This window comes from Gadus morhua, chromosome 5, assembly GCF_902167405.1.
Source record: "Gadus morhua chromosome 5, gadMor3.0, whole genome shotgun sequence".
Classification (NCBI taxonomy): domain Eukaryota; kingdom Metazoa; phylum Chordata; class Actinopteri; order Gadiformes; family Gadidae; genus Gadus; species Gadus morhua.
Genome location: NC_044052.1, coordinates 13,809,407 through 13,832,407, shown reverse-complemented (window position 1 = coordinate 13,832,407; position 23,001 = coordinate 13,809,407). Strand labels below are relative to the sequence as shown.

The 23,001-nt window shown below is 49.0% G+C and overlaps 1 pseudogene; it reads right to left on the bottom strand.

Moving 5' to 3' along the window:
- The window catches only part of LOC115544266 (trichohyalin-like), a 115,159-nt pseudogene that overhangs the window by 73,822 nt on the left and 18,336 nt on the right, over positions 1-23,001 (bottom strand).

The following is a 23,001-nucleotide window of genomic DNA, read 5'->3' as shown; positions in this document are numbered from 1 at the left end:
ACAGATTTGAGGGGGGAATATTTTACGAGTCGCGCAGCAGGGAGTCATTTCTTGTTTTGTGGTGTTGTTGTAATTAATGTTTTTGTGTGGTTGAAATGAACAAGGATGGTAATCTTCTGCTTTCAACAACCCATCTCTCCCTCCCTGCCACTCAGCCCTGCTGTTTGTAAACTATGTGTTGAAAAACATGTTTTTACCAACCATTTAGCTCCAGGAAATGTATTCAAACAAATAAATCGACCATTTGAAATTGTACCATACTTCAGCACATTATGAACACAACATTTAACTGGGCTGTGATTTTCGCCTTTAGGATTGGATCGTGGTTGAGAGAATTCTCTGAATGGGGCGGTGTGGATGAGAACATGGTCGATTGCAGCAGGAGTGGAAAACCACCACATTAGGCAGGGGGGGGGGAGGATTCATACATTTATATCAGTGTTAAAATCCAAACATAACAGCTGTCTTCTGATACCGGGAGATGGATGTGGTTTTACAATACCTGTTATGGTCGAACATTCTCGGTACTTGAGGCTAAACACGTACAGGAATATTTGGTTATTACTTGTGGTATATATTCCCTTCCTGAACTCTGATGACTCCTCTATGTCGTTAACATCAACTTCCAATGTCTGGGGCCAAGCGACCACCTATATCAAGAAGACAGGATGGAACATGGTGAACTGGTCATGCAGACGCACACACAAACTCACAAGCACACACATGCACCCTCAACCAACCACACACACACAAACCCACCTCCACCCCCCCCCCCCCCCCACACACACACACACACACGAACACATAAAAGCAGACACATGCAACCACACACACACACACACACACACACACACACACACACACACACACACACACACACACACACACACACACACACACACACACACAAGCAGACACATACACCCACCTACACGCACACAAACACACATATACACACACACACGCGCACACAAGCAGACACATGCACCCACCCACACACACACAAACACACACGCACGCACACACACGTACACACACACACACTAACAGACACACACACTGAGTTCCTGCTGACACCACTCTTCTCCTAATCCCTTCCCTATCCTGGCTGTCTGTATCCCTCTAGCCTCTGCACTTATCTGCTGTGTGTAAGTGTAACGTGTATATTCCACAGAGTATACCAGTACCATGGTGTTTATACCACAGTATATACCACAGTGTCTAAAGTCACGGTATGCACCAGAGTGTATACACCACTGTGTCTAACCTCACTGTACATTCCATAGAGCATACCAGGGTGTTTATACCACATTGTATAAACCATAGTGTTAATACTACAGTATAGATAGAACATACATTGTACAAAAAAAAAAAAAGAATGATAATTTGTATATTTACTGGTAACTATGGAATGCATTGATTCAATTCGGTCTAGAAGTGATGGAATGATTCTAGCCACTAATGGTAGTTAGTTATTTTTGAAAGAAACATGAGGATGTCAGGGACATCTCAAAATAAAGTAGCCTATTCCTTCTAGATAGTCCTTCTGGCAAAAGAATAAACCACCTCAAGTGAATTGTCCTATCCCATCTCCAGTCAGATCCATATATATATATACTGTATATATATATATATATGAAATAACTTGAATTTAACTTTAGATGTTTGGGGATAAGCAGCACAGCAGTCAGGTAGCTATTTAAAGCTATAATAAATGGTTTATTTTGTTTATTAAGGTAATTGTTGTTTATGATACCCAGAAATGCCCCTGAGCGCATGTACAGCATCTAAATATGAATCGGATCGTCCTATAAAGAACAGATGCACACCCCTATTATATACCATAGTGTATACCAGCAGGTTGGTATACATCACATTGTATATACCATGGTGTGTATACCAGTACCCAATTTGAGCGTCCCCACCACAGTGTTTATACCACCTTGCTGTTACCTAGTGTATAAACCAGCCTATACAAACCGTTTGCAAGTTGTATTAAGGCTACAGGCTGTGTATTGCTTTCTGCTCTCTATGTGTTTGTGTGATTTATTAATATTTACTTATTATTGTGGTCACTTGTAGGCGATGCATAGAAAAGTCATGCACAACTTAAAGGAACATATCTTCTACAGGAGGAACTGTATCAAATAATCAATCTACAAAATAAAACAACATGCACCGATCAAAGGCCAGTAAAATGTAGAAGGCCTGCAGCCGACCCAGGAAGTGAGAGGCACAGGTTGGAAGCCAGCTTAATCAAAACGACAGGAGCATTAAAAATGTAGAGTTGCTCCAGACAGGCCTCTGGATAAGAATCGATCTGGGCTGCTGATAGTGCTAATTAGCATTAATTATTTAATTAGTCATCATCAATGAAGTGCTGTTGCTGCTGATGGTACTGCTGCTGACTAGCCCCTCTGACTCACCCCTCTGACTCAACCCTCTGACTCACCCCTCTGACTCTCTGACTCACCCCTCTGACTCAACCCCCTGACTCAACCCCCTGACTCAACCCCCTGACTCAACCCCCTGACTCAACCCCCTGACTCAACCCCCTGACTCAACCCCCTGACTCAACACTCTGACAACCCTCTGACTCAACTCCCTGACTCAACCCTCAGACTCAACCCTCTGACTCAACCCCCTGACTCAACACTCTGACTCACCCCTCTGACTCACTCCTCTAAGTCAACCCTCTGTCTCACTCCTCTGACTTTGGGTGATAACCAAAGCCAAAGCTGACGTCTCCTCATATATATTCTCCCTGTAAGCATTACACACATGCTCCTCCTCTCTGTCCCTGTCTCTCTTGTGCCTCACATTTCTCCTCCAGGTCCCCTTCATTCTCTTCATCTTCCTCATGCTCTCCTCTGTGATCTGGACCAGTTGAACTGAGCTGTAACCCAACCCTCCTCCCCCAGCGCTGGGCCTGAGCACGGGGAGGCTGCGGTCCATCAGTAGGGGGAAGCGGTGGCTTGTTTTCATCTCCATCTCTCTGCTGGTGTATTAATCCGACAGCCAGGCTCTCTGCTATAGCTGAGCTCTCTCCAGGCTCTCTGCTATAGCTGAGCTCTCTCCAGGCTCTCTGCTATAGCTGAGCTCTCTCTCCAGGCTCTCTGCTATAGCTGAGCTCTCTCTCCAGGCTCTCTTCTATAGCTGAGCTCTCTCTCCAGGCTCTGTGGCTAAAGCTGAGCTCTCTCTCCAGGCTCTCTGCTATAGCTGAGCTCTCTCTCCAGGCTCTCTGCTATAGCATAGCTCTCTCTCTCCAGGATCTCTGCTATAGCTGAGCTCTCTCTCCAGGCTCTTTGGCTAAAGCTGAGCTCCTTCTCCAGGCTCTCTGCTATAGCTGAGCTCTCTCTCCAGGCTCTCTCTGCTATAGCTGAGCCCCCATGCTCATAGGCAGAGAGGATCTCCCCACTGACCCCGAGGCTGCAGGGGTGTCAAGATTATCCACGGCTCCCCCATCTCTTCTATCTGTCACAGGCCAGTGGGGCTGCTGGTTTGGGGGGGTTGGGGGGGTTGGGCCCCAGGATTAGGACCTGGGCGGGGGGGGGGGAGACAAGAGCTACTCTACTATTCACTCCCAGCTAATAAGGGATTCCGGATTCTGGTCAGTGCCTACTGGGGGATAGACGGGGGATTTGGGTGCAGGGTGTAGATCACAGTGGTTGCTATGGATTTAGTGTGTCTGTGTGTGTGCATGTGTGTTACTATCGTTTTTTTTTAAGATGTGATGTTGGCTTTGGTGGTAGATCTTAAAGAATGACATCCAATGGGCTTCCTTATCAGTGGGAGCACAGGAACGTACAGTCCATGGCTTCAAGCCTCCCACATTGATCAAGCCTGGGTTCGGTTAACGGGTTCTTTAACAATACAACATAAAATATCCCTCAAGAAATATAAAGATTGTTTCATATTTATTATCCTGAATATGCCTATGTCTGTGTGTGTTCATTCCTATTATACAGTTAAAGCATTCAAACAAACAAGGAAGAAAAGAAAAGTCAACGTGATACCCATCGATCACACGGTGAATTGTATGAGAATGCGACAACCTCATACGTTGGATAATTTGCATAGCTTTCTGATTGGACAAGCTCATACCACCAACAGCGCACGCCATGCTAATCAGATCCTCAATCATCTGAAATGATATGTTTTGGACACAAACTATACAGGCTGGGCCGCATAGCACACTGGGTACAGCGACCGGGCCTTTTAGCGCATGTTTTTCAGGTGTCATTGATAGCAAAGTATTGTCAAGGCCCATTACCATACGTTATAGCTATTGTCATTAGCCTGCTATTTGTCGGTCAGGAGACCCTGACACAAGGAGGAGAGGGATCGTTCATCATAAACACACAACAGCGACGCGGGGCACACAACAAGACGCTGTATTTCTGTGTTAATATTCATAGATATGTTTGCATTGCTTAACGATATCGCTGCCAGCTACTTTCCCCTCGTCTCGCTTTCCTCCAGTGTACACGCACCCGGCCCTCTTTTGCTCAGAGACTTTCCTTTTTGTAATTTTCCCACAAAGAATATGCATTTTCTTCATCGGGGGCCATCAATCCAACACTTTGCATAACGGTGACAAGGTTAATAGCCTCAGTAATGGTGCATTTATATCGCATATTCCCAAAACACTGACTTTTAACACACAATGACATCCACTTTCCTGCAGACAACCCAGAGGTCGCCCAACACAAAACATCAAAACGCTAGGCGTCATGCTGCTGTTAAAATAACCGGCTCCTGCGCCTCCCGCTGCAGAATCCATCCCAGGGAGCGTCCACCTTTCTTTCAGCTCAGACGTTACACGAGGCGATCCTCAGAACGGTGCTCGGTCTACCGACCACAGGTCCCAGCGTGTTCCTGTGTGGCCGAAGGACCAGAGACGGCCGGCGCTCATCAGGGCTCGTCTGTTTACTCTGGTTAATCTTCTGATGCTTGCTGTTAATGCTGCGTCGTTTTCACTCCGGGCGGTCGCCGTGACGCTGCGGGGATGCCCCTCACTCAGGGGGGGGGGGGGGGGGGGGGGGGGGGGGGGGGGAGGCTGGACGTGTGGGCCGCTCGCTCTCTCCTCCTTCATTATGTGTGTGTGTGGGGAGTGTGTGTGGTGTGTGGGGGGCGTCTGTGAGACATGGTGTGTGTCTTTGTGTGTTGGGAGTGTGTGTGATATGATGTGTGTGGGGGGGATATGGTGTGCGTGTGGGGGGAGCTTGAGTTATATGGTGTGTGTATGGGGGGAGTGTGTGTGTGTGTTGGTGTGTGTGGGGGGGGATTGTGTCTGGTTGCTGGTGTGTGTGTGTGAATGCTTTGTGGTGTCATACTCTCAATTCCCTCACAGTCATGTTTTCAAAGTGTGTGTGTGTGTTGAAGTCCCTTCTAAATCAGCCTGGTTTGGGGCCGGGGTTGGTCAGACATTTCGGCCTCTCAGCAGGTGAACACACACGGGTCAGTGACTTAAGATGACTTGTTAGTGCGTGTGTGCTCGCAGGTAGTGGACGCGTTGCTTTGTATGCTCACACTTTGCATGACGCTCCAACCTCTAACAACTCCGCTGTCCCCGGGAGAGAGGGGGAGGTAATGGGAGGGGGCAAGGGCACGAGAGAGAGAGAGAGAGAGAGTAAAGCAGACAGCCAGAGGGCAGAGAGAGAGAGAGAGAGAGAGAGAGAGAGAGAGAGAGAGAGAGAGAGAGAGAGAGAGAGAGAGAGAGAGAGAGAGAGAGAGAGAGAGAGAGAGGGAGAGATGGGAGAGATGGGAGAGAGAGGTGGGAGTTAGAGGTGGGAGTTAGAGACAGAATGAGTGTCCCTAAAGATGGATGACAATGCAATCAATGAGATATATAGAATAACAAATAATGCCCCTGGTCTCTCATTAATCCAACACAGACACATTATGCTGAGCAGAGGGTTTACAGGCGGGTCACTTTGGACCTTTATTGAGATCTAGGAGAGCCGCGGTACAACACCGCCGAGAGTTCAACTTTCAGGAGCCTCAGCAGAACACGGGAGCCAGGGTCACCGCTCACTAACCCTCACACACTCAGAGCCTGTTGTCCTCAAAGCTCACTTCTTACCAACCCCCTGGACCCACGGCCTGAAGGGGGAGGGCGTCATCATCGTTTAACCCTCATAAGGTGTTCGGGTCTGTGGGACCCGTTTTCAGTTTTTATAAATAATTAATAAATAATTATTTTATTGGCTATGGCTCATTTTCTGTGAGGAACATAAATCAGAAAACATTTTCAAGGACCCCCCCTGTATACCCCCCCCATCACATTTATATTACACACAGGGTGTTCGGGTCCAGTGAATGGGCCCTGGGTGTGAGCACCCACAGTGTGCACCCACTGTTCCCGCAAGGTTGCAACATTGGAGCACCCAACACTATCTACACCCATATTCCCACACATTTCACCCTCTGTCTTGCGGGAACCAAGCTTGGGGATCTGACACTATAAAAAATCTCTGTCAGCTTGGTTCCATACCACAACTGATCAAGATGGCAAAGCGATTCTCTGTTCAGACTGCCTTACAGTTGATATTTGAAGAGACTGAGGGTTTTGATGGTGATGCAGAGGAAACAGTTTCAGAAAGTGAGGATAACATTTCTGAAAATTCAGAGTCTGACACTGAGTTTGAAGAGGAGGATCAGCATCAGCCAGCTCCGAAACGTAAAAGACAAATACACAATATACATAATACATAATAATATAAAACACAATATACATGCAACCAGTGCAAAAAATACATATGCAATACACACACAGTGAGACTCTGCCCCTCATGTGTGGTATAGACTGATATACGTATAATGGCTGTGTTCAAAGGCTTTAATGTGTTGTTCAGACAGATGTTATTGAGTATGTTTCAATTTCTAATGATGTTGATAATTTCCCAGTTATGCCTGTTTTATGATGCATTTCCTTATTTTACTACATGCTAATACGAAAATAAACAAAAACGAGTGGCACCTCTATTCATAAATGTGATTTAACAAAGGTAAAGGGAACAAATTTGACATATGTGTTGTTTATATTACTTGCAATTGGGTTGAAGTAACCATTTGGTGGGTATTTAAAAAAAAAGTTAGATTATGTTGAATTAAAAGGCCTAAAATGCAATGGGTCCACCAGACCCAGCAGCACCTCCTGTGTAACAAAAAAACGAACACCCTATGAGGGTTAAACCAAACAAAAGACGACTCCAGCGACAAAGTCTTGCCATCCACATGTGAAATTAAAAGCATACAACATAAAACATAACACCAGGAATCCTGTCAAGAAAATATGGTTGATGCAGATTATGGTGCTTTGTTAGGTTTTGTCGCCTGTGTGTGAGGGTGTGTGTGCGTGTGTGTGTGTGTGAGTGTGTGTGAGTGCATGTGTTTGTGTGTGAGGGTGAGTGTGTATGTGCGTGTGTGCGTGAGTGTATGTGTGTGCGTGTGTGTGTGTGTGTGTGTGAGGCCGAGTGTGAGAGTGTGCGTGGCGTGTGTTGTGGCGTGTTATTGTTAGCTCTGTAATGACATTGGCTGTGCAGTCATTCTTCCCTTCATGCGTAAGGGGAAGGAAAATGATGGCTTATCCCCCGATGCCCTTGAAGGCAAGGTGTCTCTGCATAGTGTATCCATCACAATCAACCCCACATCATTTTTATTAAATGCTGTTTCTCTCTCTCTCTCTCTCTCTCTCTCTCTCTCTCTCTCTCTCTCTCTCTCTCTCTCTCTCTCTCTCTCTCTCTCTCTCTCTCTCTCTCTCTCTCACTCGTCGTGAGTTAAAAAGGTGAGATAATATCGAGTGAGGATGGCACACATAACTAGTCCTTCTAATTCCAGCCAGAAGAGACCTCGTTCTATTGGCTGAGGAGGGAGGAAGTTTGCGGGTGCGAAAGCTTAACTACCACAGTTCCCCCCCACCCCCCCTCACTTTTATATATACTCCTGTTGCTGGGCGTTACCCCATAAAGGTATGGTGTGAAATCCATCAGTGGGGTGGGGCAACCATGCTTTACAACAACTGATATTGTAATTTCCATAGATGCAATGTCTGTTGGGCTTTTCATTAATCACGTTGACATTTTAGCACCACAATTTATTTATACCCATATCGGACCCCTGGTTTTAATGTCAAATTAATGAAATGAACTGCGATTAGCATATAACATGGCGCGTAGCTCTGATTGGGATTGCGGTCCCTTGATGCCGGGTCAAGATCTCGCTTGATTCTCATTTTAGACTAAATAGGCTGCGTTGTTGACATACAGCCACGGCAGGGAATACATGCTATGCCGCTACGCTAAACAACGCCACGCTAGGCCATCTAACCATCAGCCAACCAGTTACATTTTCTTGATGATTTTTCACTGGTTTCAAATAAATGTACACATTCCAAATAATAATTCCTAATCATTAAAGATCCAACAAATGAATATAATATTAACACTCTCTCTCTTTGCTCCAATTTGAAATTCATGAAAATCCAAAAGGAACATTGGTATTTACATAGTAATATTAACAGTATTGATTTGTTATTAATCACTGGGATGACTTCAGGGCTGTTTCAGAGTCATTAATCAAACTCTGTACCCTCACCTCAGGAAAAGAGGCAATAAGAATGTCTCTCTGCTGGATTGGACTTCTGCACAGTACACTGTCTGTACAATTCCACCAGCGTTTTGATTACATTCGGCTTCGCCAACCCAGGGAGGAATATGCTGAATCATACAAATTATTTAGTAATATTCTCTTCAGAGCAACTCCCACTATATCTTCAACACAAAGTCTCTGTGAGCTGCATGCAAAATGAGCGCATCCCTACAGCGTGAGTGTATCGGCAGAAGGAGAGAAAGGTTAGCTTCATGATCATCAGCAGGTTCCTCAACGCTAGCTAACCCTGGAACATACAGACCATGTACCAAACCTGCTTACTTTTCCATGAATTGGAAAGGTTTAGACAAGAATTTTCATATGGCTAATGACATCTTGGTTTTGTGCGTCCCAGAGACGTGTACATTGTGGGCCACGGGCCACCGGCCAACTAGCCAATTGGCTCCCTAGCCCAAGGCCAACTAGCCCTTTGGCTAGCTAGCCATTGGTCTGGCCGGACGCGGTTCATTAGTACACTAACTCCCGCCTGTCCTTTTCCTGCTTGTGATTTGTCGGCGTTAGTTCCTTCCCCGGGTTTAATGCTTGAGATGGCGAATAGCATGCAGCCGAGGAGTCACTGGGACGCGGGATGGATTAATATCATGAGACCCTGTCTCTTGCAGAGGATGGAAGAGGCGGTTACTAGGATATTACTCGGGGCCCTCCAACGTTGACCCGGTCCCCTGTAGACGTCGGCACGCCCCCGTAAAAATAAATGAGACAGAATCTCAGGGGATGTTTAATAAGAGGCTGCATGTTAAGAGGCACAAACTCACACACACATATGCACGCATGCATGTACACGTGCACACACATGCACATAAACACACGCGCACACACATGCAAACACACACACACACATACACGCACACACACATATGCACACATACACACGCATACATAAATACCCATACCAATAGATATGCAGACACACACATACACACAACTAAACGCTCACACACACATGCACACACACCAACACACATACACAGGCAGGCACCAAGATTGATATGCACGGACTCAGACGCACACATACACACACATTCAAGTTCACACTCACATTCACGTGCATACAGATGAATACAAACACACACACGCTATGCACACACACACACACTCACACGTGCACCAGCTCACAGAACCAATTTGAACCGGGTCCACAATGCCGCGCCGTCTCAGGGAACATTGAAATGGTCGAATGAAGATGGATTTCCTGGAATGTAATCCGAGGGGCTGGTGGTCATTGCCGGACCCCATCTCAGCTTCCTTGTATGCTGTCACTTATTCATCCACACACACCAACCCCCCCACACACACACACACACACACACACACACACACACACACACACACACACACACACACACACACACACACACACACATCCATCCTGCGGGGGGTCTGATGTGATGGGGCTGTGTGTGTGTGTGTGTGTGTGTGTGCCCTTGATTCAACTACAAAGGGAAATGACCAGGGAATGCTAAAATACGAGCCAGACATTCATGGTCATGCCTTTTTGCAAATGTCCAAAGTCAAGGTCTCCTCTCCCCCCCTGTCCTCCATCTCTCCCCCAGCCCGACTGATCAATATGTCAGAGAGCACAACCCAATCGAAGTGAGACACCCCGGACACGCCTCCTTATACCATATTTGCAGCCATAAATGTTGGGGATTAACAATAACAAATGACCAGGCGGCTTTATGTATGCCCTGACACCGTTCCAATGCATGAAATTTCAGGCTCGTCTCTAGCTTGTCTTGGGGTCCATTACCCTCGTGCTGTTCGGCATGGGGGATTTCAATCAGCCCCAAAACATAACCCTGCAGACCCACCCTTCACCACATCAACACACCACACACACACACAGACAGAGAGACACATTTATGCATGCATGCACACGCATACACACCATACTCACGCACGCATACACACACACAAATGTTTGCAAAATGCACACACAAACACACACACACACATAAACACACACCCAAACACACACACAAACGTATGCCCAGATGCCCACACACAAACATGAACACACACATACACACACAAACATGCACACACACAAACACACACACACACACACACGCACACACGCACACACGCACGCACACACACACACACACACACACAAACACACACACACACACACACACACACACACACACACACACACACACACACACACACACACACACACACACACACACACACACACAAACAAATGTACAGATGCACACACAAAAAAACAGACACACATACACATCCAGCTCCCCTTGTAATGAAAACTTAGGGTAGGTGAGACGCGCATTAATCAATTCAGACACCAAGCTTTCCAAAATCTAAATGGGAGAAACATCCCTTGAGCTTTACTGGCCTGATTCTGCTCCAGAAATGAAATGAAAATATACATTAGGATATTGATTCCGATAGCGATTTATGGGTGTGAACTTGCATGTGGGAAGCCCCCCCACACCACCACCGCGGCCCCCTCCCCATCTGGCCACTAAACAGTGCTCTGTGAAAACATGGATTCATTACTAGAACTCAGACTCCCCCTTTACAATAGCGCCTATAAATTAAGTCATTTTATTGTCTTCTATGAGACGCAAATTGTGAAAAAGGAAAGGTCAACGGGGTCAAACAAGACTCTTAAAAAATATTGACGCAGTAAAAGGTAATAATATAATAATACGTATTATAGTGTAACCTCATGAACACACAGCGGCCCTAACCCACATTGTCAACGCTAACATTTCCCCATTTCTGTCGGATAAACAGCGTCTCAAATAACGTTTTAATCATATATATTATAATCATTTCAATGCCATATTATAGTCGTATAATTACAATTGACGTGATTTCCAATGTTGGTAACATTTCAGTCAGGCTATTGATTCACCATTACATGCTTCTGTTCCTCCCTCAGCTGTTCTGGAGTCAGTGTGCGTAATGAGGCTGTGCAGCGCGGAGCTCCCTCACCCTGATCCCTTATCTGCTGATCCCAGCTGGAGGGCAATGCTAAGTCACGGAACGCCATGAGATTGCACCGCCACACAGTGCAGGGATGCTGCACACTGCAGGGGAGTGTGTGTGTGTGTGTGTGTGTGTGTGTGTGTGTGTGTGTGTGTGTGTGTGTGTGTGTGTGTGTGTGTGTGTGTGTGTGTGTGTGTGTGTGTGTGTGTGTGTTTATTTATGAAATAGAACATCTCAATGGGCCCGACTCACTGTCCAGGTCCTGTGATGGTTATTCATTTAAAAGCAATTGTTTATATATTTATTCATGCACATATATTTTTTTGTATTATTTATATTTTGTATTATTTATTATATGTATTATTTTAATGTATTTACTATGCATGCACATTATAGACAGATGCATACTTTTCGTATTTCTTTATTTACGCACACCATGGATAGTGAATAAATCAGTGAACCAGCGGTGGACTCTGGGCAGGGTCTTCCAATGACCCGGGAGGTGATCTATGCTTGGGCCTGGACCCCATGCCCACGCACGCCACACCCGCCGCTTCATTAGGCTGGCAGCATCTGTGCTCAGGTCAATTGGATCCAACCCCTTCTTGGATGGGGGGGGGGGGGGGGGGGGGGGGGCAGCAGAGGAGAAAGAAAAAGGTGCAAACAACATCAAAGTGTTGAAAATCCAACTGCGCCAGTGTGTGTGAGAAGTCGAGAGTGCAGAGTGCAGCTGCAAGGGATCTTGTTCCGTACCAGACCGTTCATCTTTGCTGTTGCCCAGCATAAAACAAGGACGCTTGGCGGAAAGGTCACATTGCTACAAACATGCATCTTTTAATTGGGGAGTACAAAATGCAGATCTTTTAATGCATGGACTCATCAACACGATGAGACTGGGGAGCCGCCAGGTTCAGGCGAAGGCAGAGGCGTGGACGCTGAGCGACAGCGCCAGTTGCCCTTTACCGCAGCGCAAATTACATGCAGGAGTCTCATGTCAGACATGTTTGACTGTTGGCCTATGAATACATAGGCGGCAATCAGCATTGTTTAAGATGTGCATTTGCATATGCATGCATCATTAATTTCATGCAAATGAAACGGTGGGGTCTGCACTGGCTTGACTCTCTGTATCCAAACAGACGCTGTCAGGGAAGGTTACCACAGGAGGCAAAGTCATTAACTGGCCGCAACTCTTCCCTCATAGACGCTGTCCTCCTGTCCATCCTGTTCATCCTGTCCTCCTGTCCTACTGTCCCTCCTGTCCAGGGTTAATGGAGAAGACGACACACACACATGCACATGACGTCCCTGTAGCGTATCACGTCCCTGTAGGGTCCAATCCAATCCAATCCAATCCACTTTATTTATATAGCACAGTTTAAACAAACACAAAGGTTTCCAAAGTGCTGCACAAGAGAAAAATAGATAAAATAAGAGATAAAAAGAGGGTCCCTGTAGAGCATCACCTCCCTGTAGAGTATCACGTCCCTGTAGTATATAACATCCCTGTATAGTAGCATGTCCCTGTAGTTTCATGTCCCTCGAGTATCACGTCCCTGTAGCGCATCACATCCCTGTAGAGTATCACATCCCTGTAGTCCATCAGATCCCTTTAGCGTATCACGTCCCTGTAGCATATCACGTCCCTGTAGCGTATCACGTCACTCTCGCATCACGTCCCTGGAGCATATCACGTCCCTGTAGCGTATCACGTCCCTCTCGCTCATGTCCCTGAGGAGTATCACGTCCCTGTGGAGTATCATGTCCCTGAGGAGTATCACGTCCCTGTAGTATATCACATAACTGTATAGTAACATGTCCCTGTAGTTTCATGTCCCTCTCGTATTACGTCCCAGTAGCGTATCACATCCCTGTAGCGTATCAGATCCCTTTAGCGTATCACATCCCAGTAGCGTATCATGTCCCTCTAGCGCATCACGTCCCTAACGCATCACGTCCCTGGGGAGAATCCCTGAAGCAAATCACTCCCCTGTACGGTATGACTTCCCTGTAGGGACCCTGAAGTGTATCACATCCCTATAGCATATCACGTCCCTGTAGTATCACATCCCTGTAGTGTCTTGTCCCTGCAGCGTATCATCTCCCTGTAGTAGGATATCATGTCCCTGTAGGGTATTACAGTATTGGTACGTAGTATGTTCAGTACGTACCTGTAGAAAATGTATGCATAATACCACACAGAATATATTATACACAGAATATGTATAAACCACACAGAATGCATTACGGATTCATTCACAAATGTTAAGCAGGCTAGTTGATGAGTGATTTTAAATATGTTGTGGCGCGGCATCCATTCTATCAAGACTTTCTCTATTTAATCGCTGACGCGGTTGGAATTAATCAAACAAGATGACTCATCCCAGACCCATGGGGACGTGGAAAAAGCTTCCTCTGAGTTCAACACACGCACACACATGTACGCACACACAGATACACACACACACACACACACACCCACACACACACACACACACACACACACACACACACACACACACACACACACACACACACACACACACACACACATATGCACACCCAGACCCACATGTAGACACGCAGACACACATATATACACACACAAACATACAGACAACCACACATACACACAACCATGCATATGCACAAACACAAACACATACACATGCACAAACACACACAAACATTCATGCACACACAGACACACATGTACACAAAGACACACACACACGTGCACACGCACCAACATACAGTCACTGTTGCGCACAGTAGGTTCAAGAGCTATAGGCCAGAATACTCCTCTCATATTAAACAAGAGTCGGCTGCAACACACACAGAGGAATGATACTCTCCCTGAACTAGTCATTTATAATGCAAGGCAAGATGTTCTAATAACAAAAATACATCATCTATAATGCATTGTCAGGACGGGACGGGAGAAACACAACACACCACTCACACTCTATGCCTTCCGCTGCGCCATCATCACCGGGATTGGTTCTCCTCCTCCTGAAGCTCCTGTAATGAATCAGAGTGTCTGGAGTGGAGAGGGAGGCTGGACAGGGTGGGTGGAGAAGGTGGGTGGAGAGGGAGGCTGGACAGGGTGGGTGGAGAGGGAGGGTGGAGAGGGTGGGTGGAGAGGGAGGGTGGAGAGGGAGGCTGGACAGGGTGGGTGGAGAGGGAGGCTGGACAGGGTGGGTGGAGAGGGAGGCTGGACAGGGTGGGTGGAGAAGGTGGGTGGAGAGGGAGGCTGGACAGGGAGGGTGGAGAGGGAGGCTTGAGAGGGTGGGTGGAGAAGGTGGGTGGAGAGGGAGGCTGGAGGGGGAGGCTGGAGAGGGAGGGTGGAGAGGGAGGCTGAAGAGGGAGGGTGGAGAGGGAGGGTGGAGAGGGAGGCTGGACAGGGTGAGTGGAGAAGGTGGGTGGAGAAGGTGGGTGGAGAAGGTGGGTGGAGAGGGTGGGTGGAGAAGGTTGGTATAGGGTGGGTGGAGAAGGCGGATAGTGGGTGGGTGGAGAGGGTGGCTGGAGAAGGTGGGTAAAAGGGGTGGGTGGAGAGGGAGGTCGGAGAAGGTTGGTAGAGGGTGGGTGGAGAAGGTTGGTAGAGGGTGGGTGGAGAAGGTGGGTGGGTGGACAGAAGGTGTGTATAGAGGGTGGGTGTATAAGGTGGTTAGAGGATGGGTGTAGGAGGTGGGTGGAGAGGGTGGGTATAGAGGGTGGGTGGAAAGGGAGGCTGGTATTGGAGGGTGGGGTTGGCACTGCTTTTGGGTGGCCCACGGAAGAAAATAAAAAGTGTGCCCTCAGCAAAAATAGATGAGAATGACACATTTGCGAGTTTGAGAATTTGAATAGGGGTCTTCTAACAACTATCCCTCCACTGCACCCCCCCCCCCTGGAAGACGCCCGAGTCCTGGCGCCGCCGTAGCCAGCACCACCACTCCTCGACGGAGGAGAGACGCTGGGTGACAGGCTGGCGCAGAGGAAGACGTTAACAAGACAGGATGCATAACACATGAGAGGGTGGGAGGGAGGGAGGGAGGGAGGGAGGGAGGGAGGGAGGGAGAGCTGGGTGTCATTACAGCAGGAGGGGGAGAGAGGGAGGGAGGGAGGGAGGGAGGGAGGGAGGGAGGAGGGAGGGAGGGAGGGAGGGAGGGAGGGAGAGCTGGGTGTCATTACAGCAGGAGGGGGAGGGAGAGAGGGAGGGAGGGAGGGAGGGAGGAGGCAGAGGGGAGATGAGCAGAGGCTTCATCAAGCGACATCACAGATACATTTATAGACGACACCTTCACTCACGGTGACACTCACTTCAGAGAAAATATCATTTATTACCCTGTTATGTTTATTGGAAATATGCAGATGTGTACGACAGCTGTGGGGACCCGCGGCTAGAGATGAGTTATCCAATTCCCATTTGTTTTACAACAACTTTTCCGATTACTTTTAAATAGTTTTTGTGTGTGTGTTATTGTATCTCTCTCTCCCTCTCTCTCTCCCTCTCTCTCTCTCTCTCTCTCTCTCTCTCTCTCTCTCTCTCTCTCTCTCTCTCTCTCTCTCTCTCTCTCTCTCTCTCCCTCTCTCTCTCTCTCTCTCTCTCTCTCTCTCTCTCTCTCTCTCTCTCTCTCTCTCTCTCTCTCTCTCTCTATGAATATTGGATATTAGCATTCAGAGGCTGAGTGCCCATGCAGTCTATCAGCTGCAGAGATGTGTAGGAATAAACAAGATGTATATGAACGCCTCGGCCCCCACCCCCTTTGCTTGGTTTTGCATCCAAAAAGTGGAACTCAATAAATACACTGAGCCCACTCTCCAAAGCAAACATCCAGAACCACAACCTCCTGCTTTCCAGGAAATGATTGAAATATAGGAACATTATTAGAATACATAGTAGATGGATGCAGATTTCATGTTTCATGTTGCAATGTCAATATTAGCCTATTTACATATGATAGGTCACGGCTGGCAAGGCTACGGCAAGCTGGACGTGGCAGAAATCCACCAGTGTTAAGAGCCCTTCTCGAATTGTCCTACTAAAGATGGGAAAAAAAACAACAAAAAGAGATTTATTGTTATATATTTGTATTTATTGTATTCATTATGATACTTGTTCTTGTAATGTTGTATTTGGACAATGATGTAAGTCCTGATTTAACAGCGCATGAGAAAAAAATATTTAGCTTAGCTTAATTTAGCTTAGCCTCTAGCATAGCTTCTGGTCGTTGCTCATTGGAAGTTTTGTGTCTATGTTACACCATAAAACCTGCTCCCGATTCTTGCTTGTGAATCTCTCTCTCTTGCAGCTAAGATGGTGACAGAAAGGTGGCCTATTTCTCAGCACCCCTCGTTTCTTCCCCGCCTCAAGTCCCGGGAATCTTCAGGGATCCCTGTGTAAGTCTGCAGGGATGATGCAGGGAAAAAATACTGTAGGCATGTAACAAACTGCTGAGCTATTGGAAGCTAGTGTCGGGGGGGGGGGGGGGGGGGGGGGGGGGGAGACTAAGGAGGGAGGGCCGGAGGGAGAGAGGGAGTAAGAGGAGCATAGAAAGTGCTGGAGGGAGAGAGGGAAGGAGAGGAGCAGGTAGGGAGGACTGAGGGGAGAAGAGGAGCAGGGAGGAGAGATGTACACTGGCTTCCTCTGCTTGCCTGTTGGCTTCTAAAGATGCTTACCTACGATGAGAGAATTTGTCAGGGGGGATGAATATTTGATCAGGGCAAGGGCCTTAGTGTTGGGAGGAGGGCAGGGGCCCTAGTGATGGAAGGAGGGCAGGGGCCCTATTGTTGGGGGCCAGGGCAGGGCCCCTAGTGATGGGAGGAGGGCAGGGCCCCTAGTGATGGGGGCCAGGGCAGGGCCCCTAGTGATGGGAGGAGGGCAGGGGCCCTAGTGATGGGAGGAGGGCAGGGGCCCTATTGTTGGGGGCCAGGGCAGGGCCCCTAGTGATGGGAGGAGGGCAGGGCCCCTAGTGATGGGAGGAGGGCAGGGGCCCTAGTGATGGGAGGAGGGCAGGGGCCCTATTGTTGGGGGCCAGGGCAGGGCCCCTAGTGATGGGAGGAGGGCAGGGCCCCTAGTGATGGGAGGAGGGCAGGGCCCCTAGTGATGGGAGGAGGGCAGGGCCCCTAGTGATGGGGGAAGGGCAGGGCCCCTAGTGATGGGAGGAGGGCAGGGGCCCTAGTGATGGGGGCCAGGGCAGGGCCCCTAGTGATGGGAGGAGGGCAGGGGCCCTAGTGATGGGAGGAGGGCAGGGGCCCTAGTGATGGGAGGAGGGCAGGGGCCCTATTGTTGGGGGCCAGGGCAGGGCCCCTAGTGATGGGAGGAGGGCAGGGCCCCTAGTGATGGGAGGAGGGCAGGGGCCCTAGTGATGGGGGCCAGGGCAGGGCCCCTAGTGATGGGAGGAGGGCAGGGCCCCTAGTGATGGGAGGAGGGCAGGGGCCCTAGTGATGGGAGGAGGGCAGGGGCCCTATTGTTGGGGGCCAGGGCAGGGCCCCTAGTGATGGGAGGAGGGCAGGGCCCCTAGTGATGGGAGGAGGGCAGGGCCCCTAGTGATGGGGGGAGGGCAGGGCCCCTAGTGATGGGAGGAGGGCAGGGGCCCTAGTGATTGGGGCCAGGGCAGGGCCCCTAGTGATGGGAGGAGGGCAGGGGCCCTAGTGATGGGAGGAGGGCAGGGGCCCTAGTGATGGGGGGAGGGCAGGGGCCCTATTGATGGGGGCCAGGGCAGGGAGCAGGTGAAAAATGTATTGCATTAATCCATCGCAGTTATTTACCGCAGTTATGTCATCCGTCTAAGAGCGAGGGAGCGAGAGAGTTGGAGAGAGAGAGAGAGAGAGAGAGAAGGGCGTGTGTGAGGGGGAGAGAGATTTAGTCTGAGACTCTTTTGGTGGGCGTGGCAAGAAGATAAAGTGTGTCAGGAGGAGGGGTTTAAAGGAGGCGGGGCTAGCCGTCAGTTCCCAGTGGATGGAAACGCAGCCAGAGTACCCGGGGTACCCTACACGCTGTACCGGTCCCCTGCTTGAGCCCCGTCTCCACGGTCCTCACCACATGCACTGCGCAGCCTCACTACACCACATATGTAGCCGTCCACATCCCCCCCCCCCCCCCCCCCCCCACCCCCCCCCCCCATGCTCGACGTCCTGTGACCACAAGGTGAGATCGACAGCAGAGGTTAGCCCAACAGCTGCTTCCTGGCTCTGAAATTCCAGGCATTGAGGGCCATCTGTCTATATGTTCACTGATGTATACTGGAGCCATCTATCAGGGTGCTGCCCCGCAGCTGCTGGGGCCGTCACACCCCACTCTGCTACCCGCCTGCCTGGCTGCCTGCGTGCCTGGCTGCCTGCCTGCCTGCCTGCCTGCCTGCCTGTCTGCCTTTCTGCCTAACTGACTGCCTGCCTGCCTGCTTGCCTGCCTGCCTGCCTGCCTGCCGCCTGCCTGCCTGCCTGCCTGCCTGCCTGCCTGCCTGCCTGCCTGCCTGACTGCCTGCCTGCCTGCCTGCCTGCCTGCCTGGCTGGTTTGCTGTCTCTCCCTGCCTCAGCCACAACACAATGAGATCTCCTTCTTCACTTTGTGTCACACAGAATGGGCTGATTTGATTAAGTCCCGGCTCTCATTATGTTAGGTATGGGTGTAGAATTTCAATGATAATCCATAATGCATGACCAGGGGTTTTGTTGCCATGGCGACATAAATTCAAGGTTACCAGCGCAGACGCATAATTGGGTGCGCGTTTGAGCGCTGAAGAGGTTCTGTTAAAATTCCCCTCATGAAAGTGGAGCATCAATCATTCTGTCGCAGATTGCAAAGTACTCATAATCAGATGAAATGCTTGGAGTAAAAAAAGAAAAGGAGGAACGCTTTATGAGAGGCTGGGCTTCCTTTTCCAGCTCCCAAAAAATGACATTAAGGAAAAAATGACAATTATTATTATGGTAATACTTTGCATTTATTTGTTTTTTCTAAGCTGCAGGGCCTTGGTGCACTTAGTTGGTCTCTCATCGTTTGGTCGCCTTATCTCTCTTTTCCAGACAGGACTACAGCGTGTGTCTAGAGAGGGAGGGAGGGAATGAGGGGGCGGGACTCTCTCCTCTCTCACCCCCTCCTTACCCCCAAATGATGAAAATCAATTCTCACAAGAGATCAGGACCTCTGTGACAAGCAGGAGGCTGCAGCCCACGGATCATCATAGCCGTCAGGACGGGCATCCCCCCTGCTCCTTCATCCTCCCTGCTCCTCCTCCTCCTCCTCCTCCTCCTCCTCCTCCCAATGCCTCCTTCTCCTTCTCCTCGTCCTCCCTGCTCCTGGTCGTCCCTTCTCTTCTTCCTCCTCCAAATGCCTCCTCTTCCCGATGCCTGCTCCTGCCTGCTCTTCCTCCTCCTCCTCCTCCTCCTCCTCCTCCTCCTCCTCCTCCTCCTCCTCCCTGCTCCTCCCTGCTCTTCCTCCTCCTCCTCCTCCTCCTCCTCCTCCTCCTCCTCCTCCTCCTCCTCCTCCTCCTCCAGATCATTCAACCCTTTCTCTCCTAATTCTCGCTCTCCGCTTCTTTTATTTATGCTTCAGGATCTTTTTTGGTTTGGGGGGAGGGGGGGGTTGCTCTGAGGCGTGTGCAGGCCTAGGCGGGGGGGTTGGGGGGGGAGCTAGGGGGGGCCTGGGGGGGTGTCAGTTCCCCAGATTAAAGCTTCGCTCTCTCTGAGTCTCAATCCCCACCCCCTCACCCCCTCACATCCTCCTCCTCCTACTCCTCCTCTTCTAGCAGCACGGCTAACAAGGAATTGAACAACCCATAATTGGTCCAAATCTGCTTTTTCGGTTGTCAAAGTTCTTGAGACCAGAGGAGAGATCCTTCTCCTTTTCCTTTCCTTTCTCTCTCTCTTTCATCGACTTAGTCACATTATTGTTTTTCTATTCTTTGGATATGCTACATTAATGTTTTTTATGAACTGATGAAAATATATTTTTTTGTTACTTTTTATTTAGATACGTGTGCGTGTGCTTGTGCGCGTGTGTGTTTGCTTGTGTGTGTGTCTGTGGACAGGACTGGCCCCTGTCCATCACAACCTGCTGTAGACTCCACAGTTAATAACCATGAATCAAAGGTGATCCATAAACCATTTTGATAGTACTTATCCTCTAATGCCGAGCTAGTGTTATTCTCAAGGTCTGAGGTGGGCTCTCAAAATGATAATCAGCCTCATTCCTAAAACTATTTCCACCTTTGTGTCACGCGGTGTCATAACTCATCAGCCCATCTATCATTCTACGCGGTGCAATGTGATGTCATGGATCGCACACAGACGATGCACACAGGCCTACTTTCTCAGAGTGGGGATATAACCATCACCATGAAATCGCAGAGTATAATGCCTACATAAAACATAGATGAAGTTAACTTTTTGTTGGAAAGTCAACATTTCTTTTCTGCGGAACGAGGCGGCAAACACAAGCGAGTGCCGAGCGTCAAACGGAGGCCCGCCCCGGAGGAAGACCTCGCCGTGACAGCCCCGGCTCACCTTCAAAGGAGCCGGTGTACGGCGGGGGAAGCCATTTTGTTTTGAGAGCATAAAAAGGAAAACAGGTTATTAAGAGGAAGGGCCTTGAAAAGAGAAAAATGCTAAACAAAAAAAACGAGATAGACGTTTCGTTTTAAGTCCAATTCCCCCACCCACCCCACCCCAAGACATTCTCCCCGCTACTGTATTTGCCACCTATCATTCTGATGAGCGCTGAGCTTTTTTAGCAGCGCAACAGGGTTCCCGACGAAAATTGGAATCGGGTGTTTTAATGAGGCCGCCTCGTTCCCCCGCTGCTGTCACGGCTGTGGATCTACTGAGGCTGTGGCTCTGTGGGGCTCAACACAAAACTTTACCCAGTCAATTACCCACTGTAAGCTGTTTCATAGTCAGGAGAAATGTAGACGCTTACTCTGAGAGGTTTTATTTTTATTTTACTTTTCTTTTTTTTTTGTTGCTACACCTGTCGTTTTCCTCCTTGTGTGTGACATAAATTCCTTTTTCGCAACTGAACAAGCTGAATCGAAATAATTTTAAAGTTTTATTCCGTCAAAAGTAACTTTGACGTTTTCTTGTGCCGAATGTGTCGATAACGGTTTGAACTTCCGTGAGTAATGGCTTCGCGTGGCCTCTGCTTGACAACTCGCTATTGATTCCTGGAGGAACTTCCAGTGTGTGTGACTTCTGAACTTCTCTCATCTTGCTTGACATGCAATCAGAAGTTGGCCCTGTGTGTGCAACACATTTACTGAAAGAGCTTATTTTGGGATTTGGTAAATTTCATCGCAAAAAATATTGTATGAGTGAAAAATCAGTTCATGTGTGTAAGTAAGTGTGGGCAACGAGTGTGTCTCCGTGTGCGCGTGGGTGCGTGAGAGAGAGAGAGAGGAAGAGAGAGAGAGAGAGAGAGTGAGAGAGAGAGAGAGACATAGCTTGAGTGCCAGAGGAGGAAGCCTATGTTCTCCATGTCCTCTGCATGAACCCAGATTACTGTCCCATATGTCAGGTCCATCAGTCCCATTCCCCTTGTCATGGGACTGATGGCTGTGGGTATGGAGAGTAAACATGTGTTCCCAATGTGTGTCAGTTGTGCTCTGCAGTGACCTGACCCCTCCATGGATGCATGCGCCCGAACCCTTCTGTTCACTGTTTTATCCTGAACCTATTCCACGTGCACGCACCCACACATGTACAGACACACCAAAATTCATGTATAGACACACCAACATACATGGACAGACACACCCACACACCACACACAGGCATACCCACACACATACACAAACACAAACAAGACACAAAACCAGTTGACAGTGTCTCAAAAGCCCCACCTGCATTTAAATAGACAAAATACAAAACAAATCACAAAACTACCAATAAAACAAATTGCGTACAAACACGAGAGAGAGAGAGAGAGAGAGAGAGAGAGAGAGAGAGAGAGAGAGAGAGAGAGAGAGAGAGAGAGAGAGAGAGAGAGAGAGAGAGAGAGAGAGAGAGAGAGAGAGAGAGAGAGAGAGAGAGAGAGAGAGAGCGTGCACGCGCTTGAGGCATTGGTCAAGCCCTCAGCTGCATCGTCCACAAAGCGTTGCGAGGCTGTGAGCCGTGGCCCTGCTCACTGCCTGGCGACTGGGCAGGAATGCGCCGGTCATTCATCCCAGAACACAGCCGTGCTCCTTTGGCCCCGTGCTCCGGGCCCTCTCCATTGTATCGGCCCCAACATTGTTCAGGACGGCTCCTTTTGTCCCTTTAGATATTCTGAGGTCCTCTTTCAGGGCAGATCCACCGAGACCCCCTGGGCAGTCAGGCCATCGCCGACCCAACCCCCCCCCCCCCCCCCCCCGGCCTGAAAGAAACAGCTGTCTGGGATCACCCCCTCCTCTG